The sequence below is a fragment of the Elephantulus edwardii genome, unplaced genomic scaffold, assembly GCF_000299155.1.
Source record: "Elephantulus edwardii isolate Elephantulus edwardi_28Jun2011 unplaced genomic scaffold, EleEdw1.0 scaffold00108, whole genome shotgun sequence".
Classification (NCBI taxonomy): Eukaryota; Metazoa; Chordata; class Mammalia; order Macroscelidea; family Macroscelididae; genus Elephantulus; species Elephantulus edwardii.
Window position 1 is genome coordinate 8,001,080 of NW_006399858.1, and position 24,985 is coordinate 8,026,064.

Below are 24,985 nucleotides of genomic sequence, written 5' to 3' on the forward strand. Positions count from 1 at the left end.
GCTAAAGAAACTGAAGAAGGAATTCAGTCTTGAGTTGCAATACTATGGGCAATATATTGAACAAGCCAGAAAGCATCTAAAGAAGATGGAGGGAATACACAGATTCACTGTACCAAAAAGAAATGATGGACACTGAAAAATTTCAGAAAGTACCATATGAGCAAGAGCCAATGGTGAGGAAGGAGGAAGTGGAAGCTGCACCGAAGTCACTGGCATAAAATAAGGCCCCAGGAATCAATGGGATACCACCTGACTTGTTTCCAGTAAGAGATGCAGCCCTGGGTGCGCTCACCAGTTTACCCCAGGAAATCTGGAAGATGGCTGGCTGGTCAATGGACTGGAAGAGATTTATAGGTTCCTTATTATAGTATTCCTTTGTGTGAATCTACCACAATTTCTCAATCCATTCATCTTTTTATAGATATTTTGGCTGTTTCCATTTTCCTGCTATCTTACAACACATTTTATTATTTTGTTTTGTTGTTGTTTTTATGTGTCCTGTAGTGAGCAATGAGTCACAGTGACATTAATGAGTGACAGTTTGTAGAGTAGATAAAAGACTGCCTTAAAATGTGGTTATTTGCCAGGCTGGGAAATGTATTCTAGTTAGGTATCGAGCTTCCATTCCCCTTACCCAGAGATATGATCTCCTTTTATTTCTCTGTGTTGTTATAGTTTGGTGCTCTTGGGTCTGAATGAAAGCCTGTCCTGTCCTGTGCTGTCTTCACAAGCCGACAGTTGGACTCACTGCGTCAGTCCATCCCACTCCACGTTTTCTTTTACCGTGGTTTATCCTCCACTTTCCCAAGCAGGACAGCCTCTTCCAAAGACTGGCCTCTCCTGATAATACGCCCAAAGCATGTGACACATACTATCTCTGAGGAACAGCCCAAATGCACTTCTGGAAGACGGATTTGTTCATTCGGTTTGCCATCTGTGGTCAATACGCTTTGCCAAAAGTACGATTCAGAGGCATCCATTCTTAGGCTTTCCTTCTAAGGCCTTCCTTTTTTACTGCTCAACTTTCTCATGTACTAAGAAATTGAAAATATTATGTATCGGGTTAGTCCTTGCTCTTCATCATTTTATGTATCTACTCTTTTACTCTTCTGGTGTGATAAGGAGTTGCTCTGTCAACCCAGAGGCAGGCAGTTCAAAACCATTTCCTGCTCTGGAGGGGAAAGCTGGGCAATCTTCTCCAGTGTGATGTAAAGCCTGTGAGGAGAGTCAGTCATGAGTTGGTTCCTACCAGAGAGCATCTAACAATAACCACGTCATTCTAGAGAGTCAAGGTAGCTGTAGAAAGGTAGAAACTAAAAGATGAATACCACTAATATCCAGATTCTATCCTGTTCATATGACTAGAAAGAAATGCTTTAGTTAAGCCTAAGTTAAGACAGGATAGTACAAAAATATTATTTTTTTTTGTGAATTCTTGAACTTAAAATACAAAGTAGATCCAAAATATTTGTTGAAATAGGAAGGCTGATTTGATTTAGAAATAGTCATAGTGTAGTAAATGGAGTATGTCATTTCTTTATAAAATATATGAGTGCTGTTATTGTTTGTACAGTACAGCTGGAACCAACCCAAAGCTGACCCTCCAGTGGCTTTTCAGAAGCAGATAATGGCATGGGAGAGGACTGTCCATTTAGCATACACTTTAAAAAAAAATCATTCCACTGCTACTCAAACTCAACATAGTTTTAAATCTGGAAACTTTGTGACATACTGCGTAATATATGAGGCTGTGCATACATCAAAAAAGTTGTTGTTTCAAATCCACCAGTTGCTCCACTGGACATGTAAAGATTTACTGCCATGAAAAATCAAGGATGCGCTGCTAGAGTTGGTGGGGTTGTATTTTTCACTAATCCAGATACCCTTGTTGTTGCTGTTGTTGCTATGTGGTATCGAGTTGACTGTGACTCTCAGTGACCCTCTGAAGGATGGCTCTGAACTTTGTCCTATCCTAAGTCAAACTCACCATCTGACACATCTGTCTCCACAGCTACTGTCATTGTGTGAATCCATCTCTTCTGGGGTCTTCCTCACCTGTTCTGAGCCTTCACTCTTCACAGCATAATGCCCTCCCTCAAGGACTAATCCCTCCTGGCAACGTGTTGCAACATGATGACAGCACTTTAATTCTGTAATTCCTTCCACATTTATTTGCTGTTGTTACGTACAGTAGAGCTGAATACAATTCAACAAGTTATGTAATATCATTTAAAGAAGAAACAGTAGATGCTAAAATCTTGAGGAAATGCTGAATAGAACACTACACTCAAATATCATCCTTTCCTGTTTCTTATTGATTAGAAAATATAACTTTATCATGGAGCAATCTAGCAGGTATCACCTGGACTAAGTGCACAAATTTAACAAAATCAAGACTTCAAACAAAGTGTCCTGACACAAAACACAAAAAAAGGAATAATCTGACCAGAGTAGTTTTCATACTAGAATATTTAACTCCTTGCTTGATTCATTCTACAAACTATCAGATGGATTCACCAAAAGTGACAGCATAGAAGACCACCCTGACTACCACTACCACCATCATCACTGCTACCATCGGGAAAGGTGGGAGAGTCTTCTAGAGTCACTTAAATAAATAGGACAACCAAAAAAAAATAATTAATAAATAGGACAACCAATGATAATACATAATCCTGGGTTCTGGATATTAAAAAAATACTATTGGCAAACTTGAATATGAAGAGTATATTGGATAAAATTACTTATAAATAAATAACCAATGGATAACTTTCCTAAAACACAATTGTACTATGATTATAAAGGTGAATAGAATTCTCAAGGCATGCAGCCTGAAATATTTAGGAATTCAAGTCACTTTCAAATGGCTAAACCATTAAAAATAAAGTGCATGTTTAAAGAGAGAGACTATAGTAAAGCACTAATAGTTGGCCAACACAGTTAAAAAGGATTGTGTATGTGTTCATTAGAGTATATTAAGTTTTCTATAGTTTTCAAGTTTGTTGTTGTGTTATGTGCCATCGAGTCACCTACAACTCACAGGGACCCTATGTACAATAGCTCTGAAGCTTGCCTGGTCCTGAGCCAGTCTCACGACTTTGACACATCTACCCTCATTGCCCCAGTTACATCCATCTCATCCCGGGTCTTCCTCTTTTGTGCTGTCCCTCCACCCTTTCAAGTACGATGTACTTGTCCAAGGACCAGTCCCTCCTGACCACATGCCCAAAGTATGTGAGACAGAGCTTTAAAACCCTTGCTTCCAAGGAGAAACTTGGTTTCACTCTCTCCAAGACAGATCTGTTTGTTCTCTTGGTCATATCTTCTCCAGCAACATAACTCAAGGCATCGGTTCTTCTTCTGTCATCCTTAGTAATTGAGTTTTCATTTTTTTAAAAAAATTCCAAACTCTATTAGAAACAGATGTTGTAAGAGAAAAATCTGTTTGGTTTCTTTTTTATAACAGACTTCCTTTGCAATTATTCTTTTATTGTTGTTATGTGCCATCGAGTCGTCTGAGACGGACAGTGACCCTATGTGCAGCAGCTCTGAAGTCTGCCCTGTCCTGAGCCAGTCACACTGACTCGGATACACCTACCCGCTTTGCCCTACTGCGCTGTCCTCCACCCTTCTGAGGATGTTATCTTTCTCCAAGAATCAGTCCTTCTTGGCCACATGCCCAAAATATGTGAGATGGAGCTTCAAAACCCTAGCCTCCAAGGAGAAACTTGGTTTCGGCCTCTCCAGAAGAGGCATATTCATTTTCTTGGTGTCCATGGTATGTTCAACACACTTTTCCAGCACAACTTAAAGGCATCGATTCTCCTTCTATCATCCTTGGTCACTGTCCAGCTCAGTTATAAGAATATCAAAGGGGAGGGCCTCAAGCAGGGCAGAGCTCAGCGTTTACCATAATGACAGACTTCAAGAAGAACCAGGGAGAGACAGTCTGCATTCAACAGCACCAGGGAGCCCAGGGGAAGCCAAGTCAGAGCCTGTGGACCACCCACTCTGCCCCTTCAGTCCACCCACGCCGCGTGCTGCCCTGGCTGAGGGAGGGCTCACGACAGCTGTCTCATCTTTAAATCTGTGTGGTGAGCACCTTTCATCCACTGCTACCTTGACACTGCCCAGGGAGCAGGCATGACAAGGAGGCTGCCCAGGCTCCCAGTTTCTCTTGGAGCAGAATAATCTCCTTTCTACTCACTCACTTACTGTCACTGAGTCAGATCCCACACACAGCTGACCTTTCGGCGGGTTTCAGAGACTGTTAATCACACGGAGGAGATTGTTCATCTTTCTCCCACGGAATTGCTGGTGGGTTCAAACTGCCAAAGATCTGCTGCCTTTGCATGAGAACTCCTTACTCCATCGAAGCTCCTTTCCTCTCCCATCCTCATGAAACCAAAACCCAGATCTACTGCTCTTGAGTTGGTTCTGACCCACAACGATATTCCATTGGGGCTTCCCATTTTTACCAGAAGAGACTGCCTATGTTTCTCCCAAGAAGCAGACTGAAGACACTAGCCTTCCAGCTACTAATCCCAACTGTTATATACTACATCACACCAAGGCTCTTCACTCGCTAATCTCTCTAAATCACAATGGACCAAGGGTATGGGAGAGGTGGGTGAGGTTCAGTGATTTGAACACTAGAGCAAAATAGTTATAGAAGAGGATAGATAGATCAAAATGAAGATGTATACTATCTTCCCCAAGGAATGTCAAGGCAATTGCTCTAAATTGTCCCATTATATCCAAACAAGGAACTACAGACAGCTACTGTGTACACAAGATTAGAATTAATGGAGAAATAATATAGGGAGCTCTGGGAAAAAAAAAAAGAAAAAAAAAAGAATTAATGGAGAAATAAACCAACATTTAGAGAGATCAGAACTAAACTAACTGCCAGCGAGAACTTGGTCCTGGAGACCCATTTTACCTCTTGGAACAAGGGAGGAAAGTCTGGAGTTACTTGAACTTTTCCTAGTTCCTCTTCCTTCCTTTGTTTCCCTTCTGCAGGTCTGCATTTTCCTAATCACTTATAACCCGAACAATCTCAACTAAAACATGTTGTTGTTGTTGTTGTTATTGATCGCCATCCAGTCGAGTGCGAATCATAGCAACTCTATGAACAAAAGACCTAATGTCTTTCCATAACTGTCGTCATTTCTCCAAGTTCACAGAGTTTCCAGCGGCATGTGGTTTAGGAAGTAGATGCCACTCCTGCTTCCAAACCTGTTTTACAACTGGGAGCTTCACCAAACATTGTCCACATCGGGAAACCATTCTGGTATTTGATAACCCAATGGTACAAGGTTCAGCATTCCAACAAACCCAGGTTACTTCCTACTGCACATTGACAAAGAGTGAAATACCAAGTGGAAGAGTGTTCCTCCAGATAATACAGCACTAGTCTCATTCAGCAGTAGTTAAGTGTCGTCAAGTCGAATACGAATGAGAGTAAGCTTTGCACAGAAAACCAGAACTCTGTTCTATAACTAACATCATTTCTGTACATTTATACAACTAAACATACTTCCTAAAAATGTCAATCTGAGGTAAAATTCAAAAGACCAGCACTGCCTATTTACACGCCAATCCTGTCAGTTCACAATGCATCACAAAGGATCCGAGAGTTCATTCCATAAAGAACCCTCTTTGACTCTGTTCAGACCAGCATGTCCCAAATCATTTGACTTTGGGGATGTTGATGATTAATCCTTAGAAGTAACAGTCCATGGGAAGCAATTTTTGAAAGAAGTTTATAGAAATCACTCACTTACCAGTTTTTTGCAATGCAATCTCCTATGTCATTTAGTTTCCATGTACAGTATGTGTTTATTCCCACTTTATAGACATTTTAGATCCATGTAATCGAACCAAAAATTACAGCTCAGGAATAAAAGGCTTAAATACACTGGCAGAAGTCAATCTCACAGTGCTCTGTGCATGCTCGCACCGCAGGGCCAGGAGAGCATGTAAAGTTAGCTGCTTCCCAGCTTGACTCTGCCTAGCTAGAGAGCAGAGTGGATAACCTTTTCACATTTGCATACCCAGCAGGTAGAATTATGCCTGATACATACAAGGCTCAATAAAGGTCATTGAATAAATGAAATCATTACCAATTTACCTTTTTTCCCCTGGGAGTTCTATTTCTTGTTGCTTTTCTTCATGTTCCCTTCTGTTACACATGAAATTAATGCTTTTATCAAGCAGTCGGTGGTAACTCCTAGTTCTAATGTCCGGGGATGATAGAAGTAATTCAAGGCTCTTGAGCACATATAACTAGTTTAAATGATTGGTTCATGGTACACTTCTCTCACTTATCTACAATGAATTTGGTTTGATCTTTATGGGTTTCTTCAATCTTTCTTCTTTTTTTTTTTTCAGATAAGCTTCTACAATTAGAAGTATTGCTAGTCCTGTTTTACATCAGCCCTCCTATTTATTAATAAAGAATATGAAGGTTAGCACACTCCTCTCAAGCAGGCACATTAGGGAAATAGTAAAATGTAGTTGTACATATCTAGCAAACTAATTTTATCTTTTCAAAGCAGAGTATTTCTTCCCAGGACATAAGGTTGCTAGAACAGATGGTTTTGCTAACATCCATCTACCATCAGTAGAGTCTATTGCAAGGTGTGCCTCTGCAGTATCTTCTAACCTTCCAGTGACAACAAAGAGAACATAAAAACTAATGCTGGTTGAGAAAAAACAAACAAAAACGTATTGGCAGAGCAGACTTAAAGCCACGCAATAAATGTAAGAATTTTTTAAAGGAACTAAGGATGGTTATTCATCTTGATAAAATTCGGCAACAGCCTAAGAGCAATTTAAAAAATGTTCACAGAGAAAGAAATGTCTCCGTTTCAAAGAAGTAACTAGGCCGTGTCACATGTGTGAAATACAGTTCTTAGAACAAAAAGAACGCCGTGAATTTTAAATTGTCTGTAGTCATCGTAGTGCTGATGGTACTTACACTAAGACTGTGTTTTATCTCTCAAGCCTGTTACCATTAGGTCAATTCTTCTGACCTCATTAGAACAGAGTATCTATGTGCCATAGGATTCTCATAGTGTCCTCTCAGAAGGAGACTCCCAGGCTTTTCCTATGAGAAGGGGTCTCTGGGTGAACTTCAAACATTGACATTTTGGTCAGCAGCAGAGCACAGAACTCTTTTTTCATGAGCCAGGGCCTCCTTGTGGAATACAGTAAAATATTCTGTTGCTAAGTGCTGTCACGTTGATACCCACTCAAAGCAACTCTCTACACAATAGTGAAAACCTGGCTGACATCACTGTGGCAACCACTGTGCCAATCCATCTCTCTCAGAGTCTCCTTCTCCTTTGCTGACCACTTTGGTCTCTATGAGTCCTACTCCACTAGACAGCAACTAACAAGAACTTCTCCAAGGATGACGTCCCTCTTCAGGGACTGGCCTCCCCTGATACCACACCCAAAGCCTGTGACACAAAGTTTTACCATCTTTCCTTCTAATGGGGTCACTTCTAACATCACAGATTTGCTTGTTCTTTTGGAACATATTAAATGTTCTTCACCAACACTACAATTTAAAGCCTTCAATTCTTCAATCTTCCTCATTCACTGCCCAACTTTCACATGCATATGAAGCACTTAAAAATGCTATGGCTTGGGGGGGGGGGGTGAGCACACCTTATTCGTTACAGTAGTATGCATGTAACACTTTATAGAGGTCCCTGGTGGCAGATTTGCTCAACTCAATACATTATTTGATATCTTTGCTGCTGCTTTCATTGTTGCTGGCTGTAGATCCACACAAAGTTGTTTTTTTTTTTATATCATGATCCAATTGTGAAGATTTTTGTTTCTTTACGATGTGATGTAAACCATAATGAAAGTTATAGCAGTCTTTGTTCTTCAAGTGTTTCAAAAGTCCTCCTGACTTTCAGCAAACAAGTCTGTGTTACTTGCACAATGCAGGGTGTTAAGGGGTCTTCCTCCAATCATGAGGCCACTTTCCTCTTCATGTAGTGCTGCTTTAAGGTTATTATTGCTTAGCATATATACCGAATGTCATTGTTAGGTGTCACTGAAGCAATTACGACTCATAGCGACCTATGAACAATAGACCCGATCCTGATCGTATCCTATGCCATCCTCACCAGCTCTGATATGCTTGAGTCCATTACTGCAGTCACCAATTCATCTCATTGGGAGTCTCTCGCTCTTTCTCACATCCTCCAAATTTCCAAGCATGATGTCCCTTTCCAAAGACTATGCTCTCCTAGCAACATGTCTGAAGTACGAGAGGTGAAGCTTCACCATCTTTGCTTCCAAAGAACTCTCTCAAACTGACATCATTGCTTTTCCATATTTTGGAGAGGTCTTTGACAGCAGACTTGCCCAAAGTAATGCAACTCCTGATCTCCTGACTGTTGGTCCATGGATAATGATGGCTATGGACTCAAGTAAAAGGAAAGCACTGACAGTTTCATACATCGTCCATCCATTGTAATGTTCCCTACTGGTCCAATAGTAAGGACCTTTGTTTTCTTGATGTTGAAATGTAATCCATACTGAAAGCTGCAACAAGCAGTTCAAGTCCTTCTTACTTTCAGCAAGCAAGGTTGTGCCATCTGCGTAACTCAGGTTTATTATGAGTGTTTCTCCAATTCTTACACCACATTGTTTTTCATAGGGTCTGGCTTCATGTATTACTTGCTCAGCATACAAACTGAATAGGTATGGAGAAATGATACAACCCTGAGACATACTATTCCTGATTTTAAACCATGGAGTGTGCCTTTGTTCTGTTCGGACACGACTTCTTGGTCTAGGTATACATTTCAAATAAGCACAGTTAAGTGTTCTGAGATTCCCGTTCTTTTCAATGTTACCAAAACCTGATGCACACCTTTCCTGATGTTAAGCTCTGTAGTATCCCCTTGTTCTGGCTGAACTGCAGCTTCTTGGTCTTGAACTCTGCATAACCACAAGTACAGGTTATAGAATTCCAATTATCCATGTTATCCATAAATTACTATAATCCACAACACTGAATGCCTTCTTTGTATAGTCAACAACACACAAATGTACATCTTTCCATATTCTCTGTATTCAGTCAAAATGTATATTAGCAAGGATGTCCCCATTGCATGGACTCTTCTAAATCCATCCTGACTTTATTGTCATTACCTGTTGACATACTGCTGTTCTCGTCATTTGCTAAGGATTTCAGTAGATTCTAATTGTGTGTTATAACGATATTACTGATAATTTGCACATTCTCTGGCCCATCTTTTTTTTTTTTTAACAAACACAAATATGGGTTTTCTTGATGTTAGTTGGTCATGTTCTTGTCCTCCAAATTTCTTAAACACCAGTGAGTAGATCTAGGGTTACATCTGAAACTCTTCAACTGGTGAAACCAATTAATTTTGCGCTCTTTTTTTTCCCAATGCCTTCAGTATAGTCTGAAATTCTTTCTTCCGTATCACTTATTCTTTTTTTTTCCTTAAAAATGTTATTAATATTTTTATCATTCATATATATTGCATTTCATGCTTATACCTTATGTTTCATATAGTATTTAATTTATATTACATTTGGTTCTTTCCTATTCTGGGGTTTATTTCCCCTTACAATCATCATACTAATAGGTACTTTTCATGAAAGTATGTAAACCAGCTCTTTCATGTCTCATATTTTAATAGCCCTCTGCTTTTTTATGTAAGAAAAACTTGTATTCAGAAATTATCCAGCTGTACTCAGTTTTGATGATCCAAATTTTGTTGGCAACATCCAAAGCATCATAGTCAGGAACAAGTGGAACATAGGCCTCCATCAGTCTCTCCATCAGGCCTAATCAAGGTGTTGACCTTGGCCATATCAAGATCACAGAGCTTCTTTACAGCTTGTTTGATTTGGTGCTTGTTGGCCTTGACATCCACAATGAACGCAAGTGTGTTGTTGTCTTCCATCATCTTCATGGCTGAAGTGGTCAGGGAAAACCTGATGATGGCATAGTGGTCAAGCTTATTTCTCTGGGGGGGCGCTCTTCTGGGGGCATTTGGGCTGCCTTTGGGGTCTCGGCATCTTAGGCTGTGATACCCTTCAGGACTGCCTTCTTGGCCTTTAGTGCCTTTGCTTTGGCTTCAGTTTTGGGAGGGGCAGAGGCTTCTCAGATAGCCAACTTCAGATCTGCCCAATCTCATCAAACTAGTACTCTGAGAGAACAAACAATATTCCTTTTACTGAAGAATCCTCTGATCAAATTATAAACTCTGAACATCTGCATCCACAAGCAAAGACCCGGCCAGAGCATGGATTAGGTTGGGCCAATCTGGTTGGGCTCTGGTCAACTCATCCCAGCTATCTGAGGTCTGGAGCCCACACCTGTCCCTTTGTTCCAGACCTGTTGGTCTCCTCACTCAGTCCTGGTCCTTACATGGAGGGCGAGGCCAAGCCAATCAGCCACAGATCCTCACAGCTCCCTGCTCCTCAAACCAACAAGCCTTCCCTGCTCAGCCACATCACTGTGCATGTGAGCTGGGCAGCAGTGAAGCTCAGCCTCTTTCTTCACTGTTGTATCTCTCCCACTTCCAGTCCTGTGGATCCAGGTAACTGCCATGAGTGGGCATCCTTCAACAAGTCTTAGAAGTGGGGTCTGCTGAACACCAGCTTCATTCTGTCTCAGAACAGGAACAGCTTGATCCAGTTTTAGAAAGACAGTATCTTCCTTTCCTTTTTTCTTTTTCCTTCTCTCATTTCCTGTTTGCACTTCTTTGTAATGAGAATCTCTTCAATCAAAAGTCAAAAGTGGGTCCATAAATCCATTCAAATGCAGATCTCCTCCAGTACTGGGGGCGACCCCCCAACTCAATCTGTTCCCTTCACCAAACTCCAACACCCACTCCCACATTTTTCTAACAAGCTTATCTCCAGGACAGACCCTCCCTTTCAGCACTTCATATCAAGTAATGGCCAAAGGTGAAGTTACATACTTTCTACATCTATAAAACCCAGAGTTCATTTACATAGTTGTTGTTGTTGTGTACCATGCAGTTGGAACCAACCCTTAGTTGACCAGTTAACTGCACAGGAGCAGACTGCCCATTCTTCTCCCTGGGAATGGTTGATGGCCTTGAACCACTTGCCTTTGGGATTGCAGCACAACTTCTTGTCAGTAGGCCACCAGAGTTCATGGAGAAAGGATACAACCCTTACACACATCTTTCCTGATTTAAAATATATCTTCTTGCTGCTTCTTGGCACATGCATTGGTCTATGTATAGGTTCCCAAAGGGCACAATTAAGTGTTCTGGAATTGGTATTTTTCTCAATGTTATCTATAATTTGTTATGATCTACTCAATCTTTTGTGTACTCAATAAAACACAGGTAATCTCTCTGATGTTCTCTGCTTTCAGCCAAGATCCATCTCATTTCAAGCAGTGTTTCTCTATTACTAGGTAACAAACCCAAACAACAATTTCTTACAAAACCAATCTAAGTTTCAGAAACCATGCAAAGGGATTATCAGGAGATACATTTCTTTGTTACTTGCACATGATATTTTTGGCTTGGCTTCAGATATGTTAATTTATTACACCTGAATCAGACCATTTATGACAAGTAGGTTTTTTACTTGGGTCAAAATTCCAAAGATTTAGTAAAAGTGAATGGGAGACTAAGAGAAAAGAAAGAAAACAAATATAAGCATTTCTTCCCAAGAGCTTTTTAAGATTAGTTTGCACATCTTGCATCCAGTATCTGAATAGATAGCATCTAATATGACTGTTATCTCCACCCTTGGGATAAAGGAAAAACAAGTCTTTCTTATCAAGACAGTCTCTAGAAATGGAGGAAATAACAGTCAGTGAATGCACTTTTGACGTTGCCCCACATTATCTCCCATCAAAAATAACTCCTCTGCACTGGAACTCAGTTTTTATTCTGACCTAGGCAATTAAGTAATCAACTTCTGCTTTTGTTTTATTCTACCAGTCTTAAATTTGACTTCACTGGACCTGCAATAGCTCCCTCTGTTTCTACTATTTATATATTGGAGTATTCCGTCCTAGTTTCCTATCCCTAGTCTTAGGCAATCTGAAGGACTCCGTTATATTGAGAAACTGGAAAAATTCTTGTTCATGTGCATGGACATTCCATTTGAAGATGGTTATTACTTTCTCCTCTCGAGGCAACATGGGCATCTTCATTGCCCGTACTCTTTGCATCATTTGATTTTTACCCCATTCAGTTATTGTTGTTGTTGTTGTTATGTGCTGTTGAGTTGCTTGTGTCTCATAGCGATCCTATGTACAACAGCCCTAAACCCTGCTCTATACTGTGCCAACCTCACTGTCTTCAATACACCTATTCCTACTATGCCCAATCACTGAATGGGTCCCTCCTTGCAACATGCCCAAAGTATGTCAGACAAAGCTTCAGAATCCTTGCCTCCAAGGAGGAGCCTGGATTCACCCTCTCCAGGACAAACCTGTTTGTTCTCCTGGCAGTCCATGGTATAGTCAACACTCTTCTCCAGCACCATAGCTCAAAGGCATCAATTCTCTTTCTATCTTCCCTAGTCACTGTCCAGCTCTCCAATATGTAGCACACAAGTGCGAAGACTATAGCCCGGATCAGGCATACCTTAGTCTCCAGCCTGAAGTCATTGCTCTTCGGTACTCTGGAGAGGTCCCTGACAGCTGACCTTCCCAATGCAATTTGTCTCTTGATTTCCTGGCTACTGGTACCAAGAGTGTTGACTGTGGAGCCAATCAAACTAAACCTGTGAACTATCTCAATCTTTTCATCATATCCTGGCCAATTCTAGTGTCAGCCCCGGTTAAGAGCAAAGTGCACTCCATATGCCTCTGTCTCAGGTAATTTTAGAATTCCATCTGTGTCATTCCATCTTGCTGAGATTCATTCTTCCCTGCTTTTTCTGACCCCTCCACCCTTCCCAACATGGTATCTTTTCTAAGGACTGGTTCTCCTGGCTACAAAATTATTATTTAAGTGGCAGGACATTCATATTTCTGTTTGGCTCTCCACTACGGTGTCAGATAGTATCACAGGTTTAAATCTGTCAAGAAAGTAAAGAGAAGACAAGTTTTCAAATTTCTGTAGTAGAAAATAGTCTTCCCAACCACTCTGGATGCCAGAGACCATCACTACCTATCATGAAAGAAATAACAATGGATGGAAAACAAACTGCTAGAAATAATATGAAAATGCGTGCTTTACTCTATAATCATTGGGCAAACAATAAAGTAAAAGAGAAGTTTGTGTATGCAAATGCACATGTCTGAATTTTGTCAGGTATCAGTCCTTACACCTATTAATATATTGGACCATATTTTTAAGTTAGAGAAATAATTCTCTGCAACTAGAACAAAAAAACGTAACGTACAAATGAACAAAAAACTGTCAATGTAACTTGTACAAAACCAAATACTACATCTGAAGAGTAGAACCTTCCAACCATCTGTCAGGTTGTGTGTTACTGCTGTGATGTTTATATATTGATCTGATGTTGTGATATCAAATCCCAGCAGGGTAACCCAGGGTGGATGGAAGTCAGTAGAGCTTACACCCTAGGTAGAAGGGCCTGGCCACTTGCTACTGAAAATCCTACAGGTCACAATGGAATATTGGGTGACACAGCGCTAGATGCAGAGTAACGTAGATTGAAGGCTCTCAAAACACAGCACAGCAATCATAAAATGGGACCCAAACACATGATGACCATGAAGATCCTTGCTCTTGTTGTTGTTATGTGCCATCGAGTCACCTGCAACTCACAGCAACCCCATGTATAACAGCCCTAAAACCAGCTCTATCCTGTGCCAATCTCATTGTTTCCCACACACCCACCCCCATTACCCCACTCACTGAATCAATCCATCTCATTCAAGGTCTTCCTCTCTCGCACTGTCCCTCCATCCTCCGAAGCATGATGTCCCTCTCCAAGGACTTGTCCCTCCTTGCAACATGTCCAAAGTATGTCAGAATGCTTGCCTCCAAGGAGCAACCTGGTCTCAACCTCTCTAGGACTAACCCGTTTTTTCTCCTAGCAGTCTATGATATGAGTCAACACTCATCTCCAGCACCACAGCTCAAAGGCATCAATTCTCCTGCTATCATCCTTAGCCAATGTCCTTTCTGATGCATAGTAAATAACTGCAAAGACCATGGGCTGTACCAGGCATACACTCGGTCAGGTCATTTGAACCATCAAAGCGTCATGGGCTCTGGGTTAACAGCACAACTCTCTATGGACTGCACCACAATGGCATATTTTTTAAAAATAAGTAATATAAGATATTCATTTCTTCTTTTATTGGGAGTGTACTGTAATTGTCTTGGTGGTAGATTGACTATGAAGGTGAAGACAAGGATAAAAGTCAAGTGTCTCTTGACTTTCTGAGCACCAGGACAGGAAAAGATGTAAACTGGGGAGTAAGATAACGAAATTAGATTTAGGGATATACAGAAAAGAGTTAACACAGCAAGTCCAAGTCTCCCGTCTTTAGAAGGGTCAGCTTGTAAGGCAAGCTTGTGCCTAATGTCTGGGAAATTGAGTAGCAGGAAGATGTTCACCATCTGACAGTAAGAGTGGCTTTCAGTTTGAACTATTTGTGCAAATAAGAGTCCTTGCTTTCCTTTGGGAGGGCTGGAATTTTGGTTCGTGCTAGACAGAGGGTGCCTACATGACCAGCCCACAGTGAAAACCCCGGGCACGGAGTCTCTAATGAGTCTCCACAGCACAGATGAATCCCACGCTTGCTGTCACAATTCAGTGCCAGAGCAATTACGTGTTTTCTGTGTGACTCACAAACTCAGAGAAAAATCTTGGATGCTTCTGCTTGGCTTTCTGGGGACTTTATCCCATGAACCTCTCTACTTGCTGATTGTGCTCTGTTCCATTCTAATAGAAATGAACTTCAGAGATTCTTCAGGACCTCCAACACAGAACACATGTTGCGTTTGAAGTAGGAACACAATGAAAATGTGGTGAGTGCTCTTGGGGTAGGTCTGAACTGGAGATCATAACTGGATGGTTTCGTGGTGTTATTGTTGTTAGTCGCTGAGTCAAAACCAACTCATAGTAGAAACTCCAGCAGGTTTTCAGAGGCAGTAAATCACAAGGGAGGAGATTACCCATCTTTATTCCATGGAGCAGCCAGTGGATTCAAACCACACGCCTTTGTGTTGGCAGCATAGCTCGTTACCACTAGCCCACCAGAGCATCCTAAGAGCCTTTGATTATATTTGAAATGATGTACTCCCTCCCTACACTTAATTCTAGTACAATTTGCCATCCAGAATTAGAGGAAGTTCAAGTATAAAGAAAATTATTCTAGAGATCACACTCTTCATTTTTTCAGACAAGCTCAAGTTGAGAGAAGTAAAGTAACTTTCTGCAGACCACAGTGTCATAGACCAGTGGCATGTAATAGGACAGAAAACTATGCCCGCACTTCCAGTGGATCTAACCAGTCCATCAGCTGCACCCCAGGCTACAGTACATCCTTTCTCATACAGCCTCCTGCTTGCGTCAGTATCTGCCACACGGCTGAAGCTTTCCACCATGTTGTATTTTCAATTAAAACCATTAAATGGGGTGTTTTAAAAGGATGATTTCCAAGCTGCCAAGGCAATAAATGCCACAAACTCCACTAGATTTTATTAGAGTCAAATGACAGTATAAATCATTAGGAAGATGTGTGCCAGCCACAGAAACAGCAATGCCTCACACTCTCAGGGTACTGAGCACCATCCAATTGGCTAAGAAAAATCCATGTGGCTTAAAATCATTTTTCATAATTACTATTCTAGTGAGTTCATAGTTCTTGGCAGATATAGCCCACCCAGACAAACTCCACTAATTTTCACTCTGCTGACTGACAAATATGATATCTCACACACTACCCACCCAGAGAAGCCACCCAGGGAGGGAGCATTCATGACATCTCAGCAAGTAGATAAAAGAGCAAGGCCATTTGTTTCAGAATGGATTGAATGAATTACTAAATAGGTCACTCATGGTGCATCATAAAAAAATTTATTACCCACCTTCCTCCCTGAGACTGGGTGGTAGACTAGAACAACCAAAGAGCAAGGGCTTTGGGTTAGCAGAACAACTCCCTAAATACCAGACCATCAAAGGTCCCTTAACATGTTGTTGTTGTCATTGTTTTATGAGCCACTGAACTGCCTGAAACTCCATGCACAATAGCTCTGAACTCTGCCATATCCTAAGCTAGTCTCACTGACTGACAAGTGTACCCTCATTACCCCAGTAACTGTGTCAATCCATCTCATCTGGGGTCTTCCTCTCCTGCTGCTGCCAACTGGCCTGGTAGTGAGACTCTCTGTCTTCTTGATAGTGAGCTTCAGTCCATTTTGAAGACTGGAGTTCTTGACCTTCTACAGCAAACATGTGAGATCTTGTCATCTGCATAGCACAGGCTGTTAATGAGTCTTCCTCCAATTCTGGTGCCACATTTCTTGTCCTAAAATCCAGCCTCCTCAATGATCTGTTCCATAAATAAACTGAAAAGGTATGGAAACAGGATGCATCCCTGACACACTCCTTTCCTGATTTTGAACCATGCAGTGTTTCCTTGTTCTGTTCTGTTGACTGCTTCTTGAATATAGGTTTTGTATGAGCCCAATCAAGGGTTCTGGGATTCCCATTCTCCTCAAGGTTAGCCACAGTTGTTGTGATCCACACAGTAAATGAAACACAGAAAGACATTCCTCTGGCACTCTTTGCATACATCACTTAAAAAAAACCTATTATGCTAATAACGAAGATTATGAGTTAAAAGTAACAGACATACTATCTGAGTTTCAGAGTTCAGATAAAAAAACATTGAGTTTTAAATTACCTTGCCTTCTAGAAGGCAAAAAAAGAAAAGAAAAAAAATCTTTTTAAAAGAATTATTTACTACAGGTTTCTCCAAAATTATTATTAGCTCTTAGTAGTTACATAAGAAATACTATACAATGCTACAGCAATTTCCTTTTTCCTTATGTAATAAAATATTTACATGGCTAAAGAAAAGAGCCTTTTTATTAAACTTACACTATCATCCAAGTTTAATTTCCAAAGTGTCTTCTTGGAACTATCTCATCAATAGCACAAATGCTAAATTCTATTTTATAAAAGAAGGAAATTAAATCTACTGCAAATTGAGTAACCCCTCCCACAAAGAGATGCCCTTCTGTCAGTAAGAACAAACTCCCACAATGTATTTCCAACTCAGCATCTGTGATAACTCTGTAGGTTGCTACAGGTGTTCTCCAAAGGGATGCTGTTAAGAGGGGGGCAGACGGGGGCTTCAACAACATAGATAATGTTCTATTTGGGGTTGGTTGACTGATATTGGTAATACACATTGCACTTTATGTTTTGAACATTTTACAATATTTTTAAAACACTGCTGTCGTTTTATGTGTCTTAGAACACAATGGATTTTAAAAATAGTGTTTTACAATATTTTTAAATTACGTTCAATTGGCATGCTGAGACCCTTGAGAAGCCTTCCTTAACCTTACATTGCCTATCATCCAATTAAATGTTCTTTACTAGTATGAAAATGTCTCATTATATCAGATGGGTGAGCTAAAGTCATTTGTATAACGTCAAATTGCCAAAGACGTGGTCAAATCCTGTTGACAGTTCCTACCAGGTAATCTTTGTCTCAGGATCACCTTGAAAGAACACATCAGCCAAGGATCTTTTCAATCAGTCAATGTAAAGCGAAATTTCCTTCCCATATTAAAGCTGCCAGCTTTCCAAACTGAAAATTTTGTCAGTAAGGAAAAGGGATAAGATCAAGAAAAACAACTTAAATTGACCAGAGATGTTTAAAACCTCTTAGGACCTTAAAAGTCCTTCTTCCTCTAGCTTCTAATGGAAAGAGTCTACATGTAAAGTTTGAAGAAGTAGACAGTGCATTCACAAAGGGACCACAGGACTCCCAGCATCAGCTTCTAAACTTGTTAGAAACAACAATTCCTGAATTCTACCATGACCCATGCCTTAGAAATGGTGAGGGGTAGAGAGGGCTGGGCAGAAACCCATGCTTTAAGAACTCTTTCAAAGGATTCCAGTGCCCCGTACTTGAAACCACAGACACAATACTTACAACCTTGGGCCTCGGGACACAGTGAATGAGTTTCAATATCAGGTTTGCACTTAGTAAACTGTGTGATCTTAGGCCAACTTCTATGATTTCATTTTCTCACTTATAAAATAATAATAACAATAGTCCCTAGCTCATAAGGACATTACTTAATTTATTGCCTGTGAGGCAGAACAGACTCATAGCTAGCTGACCCTCCAGTGGGTTTTCCAAGTCTTTAAATCAAACAAGGGAGATTTCCCACCTTTCCTCCAAGGAGCCGCTAATAGATAAGAACCTCCAGAGAGGAGCCACGCTGGGGTTTGCAGTGCAACTCTCTAAGTATTACACCCCCAAAAGCTCCATGCTAGGACATTAGCAAGATTACATAAATAACACATGTAAAAGTGTGACAAAATATCTGACATATACTAAGTATTCAATAAATGTGAACAATGGTTTTTCTCTACTCCGTTTGCAGTCTGTCCCTCCATTTATTCAGCTGACATTTACTGAGAGGCTGCCATATCAATCAGTCAGACCCTGAGCAACATACAGGGTTTCTGGCTTCTGGGAGGAGCTGAATACAGTGGTGCCCTATTCCCAGTCTTTATAGGGAAATATCAGTGCCAGGACCATTATCACACTGTTGGTGGGGGGCACAAGCTTTGTTTTGTTTTAAATGCTACTTAAAAGATTCTAAAAGCTATGGCCCAATGCCCAAAGAATAGTGACTACCCTCAGGCAACATTGTGTGGAGAAACTTGTATGGAGAAGTCACTAGACCTACATGCTTTCCTGGATTTTTATATCTGCCCCCTCACACACACACACTTTATGGATCTTCCTAAGAAGCAGCAATCACATTTTACTAAACCCTCAGTTACTCTTTCTGATAAAGAAGAGACACAGGAGAAGTTTGTCAACACAATGCCAAGCGATTTCTATGCCTAGGACATGGGTCTTCCACCTCCGAGAGCCCAGAGCACAGTATGTCAAGCCTGAGGAGTAATTACACAGCCATTATCTTCATAACAAACTCTTGTAAATGAGCATTTCCCAAGCCTCAAGGCTCAACATAACGGTTTAGCACACTAGTTTCCAAGGGGAGGAGCAACATGGGCAAAGCTTTTAAACTAATTAAAAGAGACAGTCAGGCACACTTCATGCCATTCTTTAATCTCCGTTCTCCTGTGATAAATGTAGAATGACAGGCCAGGGCCCAGGCTAATGAGCTAGAGGCAGGATCCAAGGAGGCTCGCCAGCAGCCCTCCAAAACACCGCAGCAGGACCCACGGATCCCCCAAAGGAGGAGGGAGAAGAAATCAGCACCTTGCCTGAGTAGGGTCACTGACATGCTCCTGAGGAGAGTTCTGAAGAACGCCTGCTGACACACAATCCTACCCTTCTTTGAAGATTAGCTATTTAAACAGCAGATAAAAAGGAGATGACATGCATTATCGTTAAATGGAAAAGAAGACTAGCAATCCTGATTTACGGAGAATTTTCTGTGTCTCAGGCACTGCGCTAAAGGCATCAGAGATAACTCTGGTGATGGGAATCAACATAACGCAGATTCTCATAAAGGAGAGATTAAAGCAATCCTGCTTTCTTTCCTACTTCAATTCTGATACCTCCTACCACCCAGATGCCTCTCTCTGGCTCAGACCTCAGCCACACAGAGCTAGGCCAGAGCTCACAAACCAAAAAGATACCTTCCTTGGGGGGCATCAATTTGCTGCAACAACTCTTAGACATCCCAGAGAGCATTATGCTTCTAACTACTGGTTTTATCATAGTAAAAAGCAGGAACTAGAAGTGTCTTAAGGAAGTGAAGCCTAGGTGAGGAAGCTTTGCGATAGAGTTGCTGTGTTGCAGGAGGAGCACCTCAACTTCTCTTCAACAACCAGGACGTTCTCTAAGCCTTAGGCTCAAGGATGTTTCTATGCTAAACCATGCTGGGAAAAGTTCATTATCCACCTCCACCATGAGGCTCTTCTGGGGGGGGGGGGAGGGGGGTTGTTCTGTTCCCATTCCTAAGCCTAAATCCTCTGGGATGTCCTGGAATTCCTGGACATCTCACTTAAGTTTATCCAAGGAAAATCTGGCGCTCTAGTCCACAGGGAGTTGCGAGGCAAACTCAAAGATGGCATTACTCTGGTGGTTCAAATCCATAGAAATCTCTGGAGCTCTTTGTCCCTGAGCTCTTTGCTCATCCTACCATTCTTCTTTGTCGTTTACTCAATTCTTACTGCTCAATTAGTCCATGGAGAGGACAAGCAGTGTTTTCCTCAAGATAGAACAAGTCATGTCAACCTCATGTCAATCAATACACACGAGTCAGAGCAGAGCTGTTCTCCAGTTTTCAGACTCCTTCACAGAAGATCACCAGGCCTTTGTCCCAAGGTGCCTCCCAATAGCCTCAAATATCTCATCTTTTTCACAGACTCCTTCTCAGAAGCAGATCACCAGGCCTTTCTCCCAAGGTGCCTCCCAATAGCCTCAAACCTCTCATCTTTTCTTAGTTAGCAGTCAAGCATGTCATTATTTTCGCCATCCTGGGACCTCATACAATAAAGGGTGGAGACAGATGTCATCTTAATTCTATGGACTCTGGAAACAACTGTCCTGGGTGGTCACCTCTTTTCTACTATACTGATTCTCAGGCAAGTTACTGACACTTGATGAGTCTCATATTCCACACTTTTACAATGGGACCAACATGAGCACACACTTTTCTTAGCATTGTTGTTGTTATGTACTGTCAAGTCACCTGAAACTCAGAGACCCTATGCACAACAGCCCTAAACCTTGCTCTACCCTGTGTCAATATTATTTTCTCTGAGACACCTATACCCCCATAACCCCAGTCACTGAATCAATCCATCTCATCAGGAGAGGTTCTTCCTCTCCTGCGCTGTCTCTCCACACTCCCAAGCATGACGTCCTTCTCCAAGGAATGGTCCCTCCTTGCAACATGTCCAAAGTAGGTCACACGAAGCTTCAGAATCCTTGCCTCCAAAGAGCAGCATTTACATCAAAAAGTATTCAAAAAGCACTTAGCATATTTCTTGGCACAAAGAAAGTATTCAGTAAATGTTAGTTATTTGTATTATTATCACCAGTCCATTGTTGTTGTGTACCACTGAGTCAGAAATGACCCATAGCTGACCCTCCGGTGGGGTTTTGGAGGCAGTAAATTGCATGGGAGAAGACTTCCATCTTTCTCCCATGGAGTAACTGGCAGATTTGAACTGTGTGTCTTTGGGCTGGCATTGCAACTCCTTACCACTCAGCCACCAGAACTCCTTCTTTTTAAAAAAAGAAAGAAAAAGAAAACCCTAGCATTTAAAATAGTCAAGCTGAAACTTTAAGTCACCTTTCCCTCAAAGCTTCCTCATTCAGAAAGAAGTTCAAATGAATAGCAGTGGCTCTTCTCAATGGATCAATCTTGGTACACAGACACCAGCCTTCATTCATCAGCTTGGTCAAGGGACTAAAAGCCTTCACTCTTGGTTTCTCTTCAAGGCCTGCCTGTCCTGCTGCGGGGTGGAGAGGAAGAAGGTGAAGCACACGCGAAGTCTGCATGAGGACCTGTGCACACACTGACGTGGCTCTTGTCTGTAAGGGAAGGATGGGCTCACTCTCCTTTGCCTCAGAAACAGATGAGCAGGGCCTGGCTTCCATTCTCTCTCTTTAGCCCACTAATTCCTAACATGTTGTCAGCTTGTACCTCCTGCTCACCTGCTCTCTAATTTCTTCTCTGTACTTTACCTTTCCTTGTTCTTAGAGCTAATAGCTGTCCTGGGTCTTACGATCTCCTCAGGTGATTCTTAAACAGATACCATTTAGAGTTCTAGCTTCCTATGTTAGCATCTTTATGACTCTTTTTTGGTGCTTACATGTGAGAGTTGTGTGTAAAATTTTTTTTAGTCTAAAGCATATTTGCAACCTTCCACGTCTCATGAAACCGCAAAAAGGAAAAGTGGGTCAGATGCTGGCCAAATGCACCCACTGCCAAGTAAGTGCGATTTTTTTAAGGCACTGGATCATCTGGGGATGTAGAGAGGAATCAAGATGAACACTGTGTCTTTAAGTGGTCTCCACTCTAATAGAGGAGGTTAAAATATGGCAATAATAACCACAACACAAAAAGTAAGTGGTAGATATCATGAGCAAGAGGGAAAGTGGGCCCGAGAAAGCAGAAGGGAAAGGTAAGACCCATGGAGAGAACTTTCTAGCGCAATCAGTCTTGGATGTGGGTTTGAAGGGTAGGAGAATTCTAACTGGAATAGGTGGAGAAAAGTCAGGAAGGGCAACCAAGGAGAAGGAATTAAAGGAAGAATCAGGAATGCATGAGGGAAGTACAGAAATTGCTATGAATTCATTATTTTTCTTAGGAAACATTCAGAAAAGAAGGAGAGGGAATACAAAAACTAATAGTAGTAGAGAGTAAACTACACCTGCAAAAAACAGGTTTGTCCTTGAGAAGGTAAAACCAGAATGCTCCTTGAAAGAAAATATTTTGAAGCGGTCCCTGGAGAAGGATATCATGCTTGGGAGGGTGGAGGGACAGCGAAGGAGAGGAAGGCCCTCTATGAGGTGGATTGATTCAGTGACTGGGATAATTGGGATGGGAGTGTCAGAGACAGTGCAATTGGCACAGGACAGAGCGGAGTTTAGGGCTGTTGTACATAGGGTCGCTATGAGTCGCAAGCGACTCGACGGCACATAACAACAACAACAATCTCACATACTTTGGGCATGTTGCCAGGAGGGAGCAGTCCTTGGAGAAGGACATTATGCTTAGAAAGGAGAAAGGACAGCACAGGAGAGGAAGATCCTGGATGAGATGGACTGACACAGTGACTGTGTCATTGGGGGCAGGTGTGTCAGAGACAGTGAGATTGGTTCAATAAAGGGCTGGGTTCAGGTACTATTATGAGTCATAAATGACTGTACCTAACAACAATGATATAGAGTACAAGGTCAAGATCAGTTGAGTTTCTGTATACTAGTCATTAACAATGTAGGGGGAAAACACATTTGCAATAACATTTTAAAAAATAAATACCAAGAAGCAAATTTAACCAAAATAATAAAGGGATGATACATTTAAAATTGTAAAAAAAACCCCAAAACTGTAATACATTGCTAAAAGAACTGAAAAAAGACCCAAGTAAATGGTAAGACATCTCATAGATCTTATCTCATTAAAAAGACAATACTATGGGAGCTCTGGTGGCCTAGTGGCAAGAAGCTGCACTTCAATCCTGAAGGCACACAGTTCAAATCCACCAGATGTTCTACTGGAGCAGGAGGGGGCAATCTCCTCCTGTGTCAGTCAAATTCGACTCAATGGTACACAACGGGGGGGGGGGGGGGGGGAAGACAATACTATCTAAAACAATTTAGAGATTCAAAATACCTTCTTTCATTAAATAACAATTGTTAGTAAGGTGAAAAAAAAATCCATGTACCATTCTGTTGGAATGTAAAATAGTGCAGCTAAGGAAACCGGTCTGGTATTTCTTCCAAAAAGTTAGATATGGAATTACCATGCAACCAAGGAATTCTACTATGTGTAAAACCAAAAAGATTGAAAACAAGTTACTCAAGCAGTTTCATGTACACCAATATTCATTGCAGGGCTATTCACAATATTCTAAAGACAGAACCAATCCAAGTGTTCCTCACAGCTGCAGGGATAAACAAAATGTAGTATGATTATATAAACGAACATCATTCAGCAATAACAATCAGTGAAGTTCTGATCTATGTCACCACACAAATCAATCTGCAAAGTACTGTACTAAAGAAAACACGCCAAAATAACAATGTATTGTTCCACTCTGTGACATAGTTAGAAGAGATAAATGAATATATATCAAGAGAAAGCCTACCAGGGGTTGGGCGAAGGAGGAAGAGGCAGTTATGACTTAATGGGTACTGAGTTTCTGTCTGGAATGATAAAAAAATTCTCAAAAGTTGTGGAGATGGTCACACAGCACTGAAAGTGTGATTGTTCTTGTTGTTGTTGTTATGTGCTGTCGAGTCGCTTACAACTCATAGCATGAACGTGTGATTATTGCCACCAAATTGAGCACTTAAAAGTGGTTAAACATGCAACAATGAATGAATGGAAACCCAAAATCTCTGTAAATGTTTATGAAAATTAATAAAATATAGAAAAAAAAAAGCGGTTAAACAAATTTTAGATCATACATATTATTACAATAAAAAGATATAAAATCATTTTTGAAAGAATACTGCTCTCGATAATGTTTCTATAATCATGAATATAAAATGCTAAGACACCTACAGAAATATATTCTATAAAGAGGTAACGTCACATGAACCATGGATCACACTTTCCTCACTGAAAAAAATGTTTGCTTGAACCAATAAACTATTTATAGGCCAAATACTTTACCACTACATTTTTCCTAACTTGGTGTTAGAAACTATTACCTAAAGTGAGAAGGTACACATTATAGGACTTAAGTTAGGAGTCTGTTACATACAGCAATCATTTCTATGATTTCCAAAAACCAGTATGTATTAACCATATTGGTTTCAACCAGAGTAATTTGTATAACAGATGGACACTCTCAGTGTGTTACGCCTAAGAGTGTCTGTATCTTAGTATCTTACCATCTTTTGCCTCAAATTTTAAAAGCTACTGCATTGTAGTCGTCAAAAAGAAATTCAGAGTTGCTGTGGTCTTTGAACCAAAGAATATCCACATAACACCTTAGGTGATTAACCAGCCAATGGTGGGCCTCAGGATGGGAAAAGCCCCTTGCAGTGTCAGCCCTGCAGTGTGTACCCAGCCCCACTGAGGCATCCTGCACAACC

The 24,985-nt window shown here is 41.0% G+C and overlaps 1 protein-coding gene and 1 pseudogene across 1 annotated transcript in view; both read right to left on the minus strand.

Moving 5' to 3' along the window:
* Positions 1-12,205, minus strand: part of LOC102848028 — a 24,431-nt pseudogene extending 12,226 nt beyond the window's left edge.
* PCSK5 (proprotein convertase subtilisin/kexin type 5) overlaps positions 1-24,985 on the minus strand; it is a 413,061-nt gene that overhangs the window by 264,203 nt on the left and 123,873 nt on the right. The gene's annotated exons all lie outside the window — the stretch shown is intronic.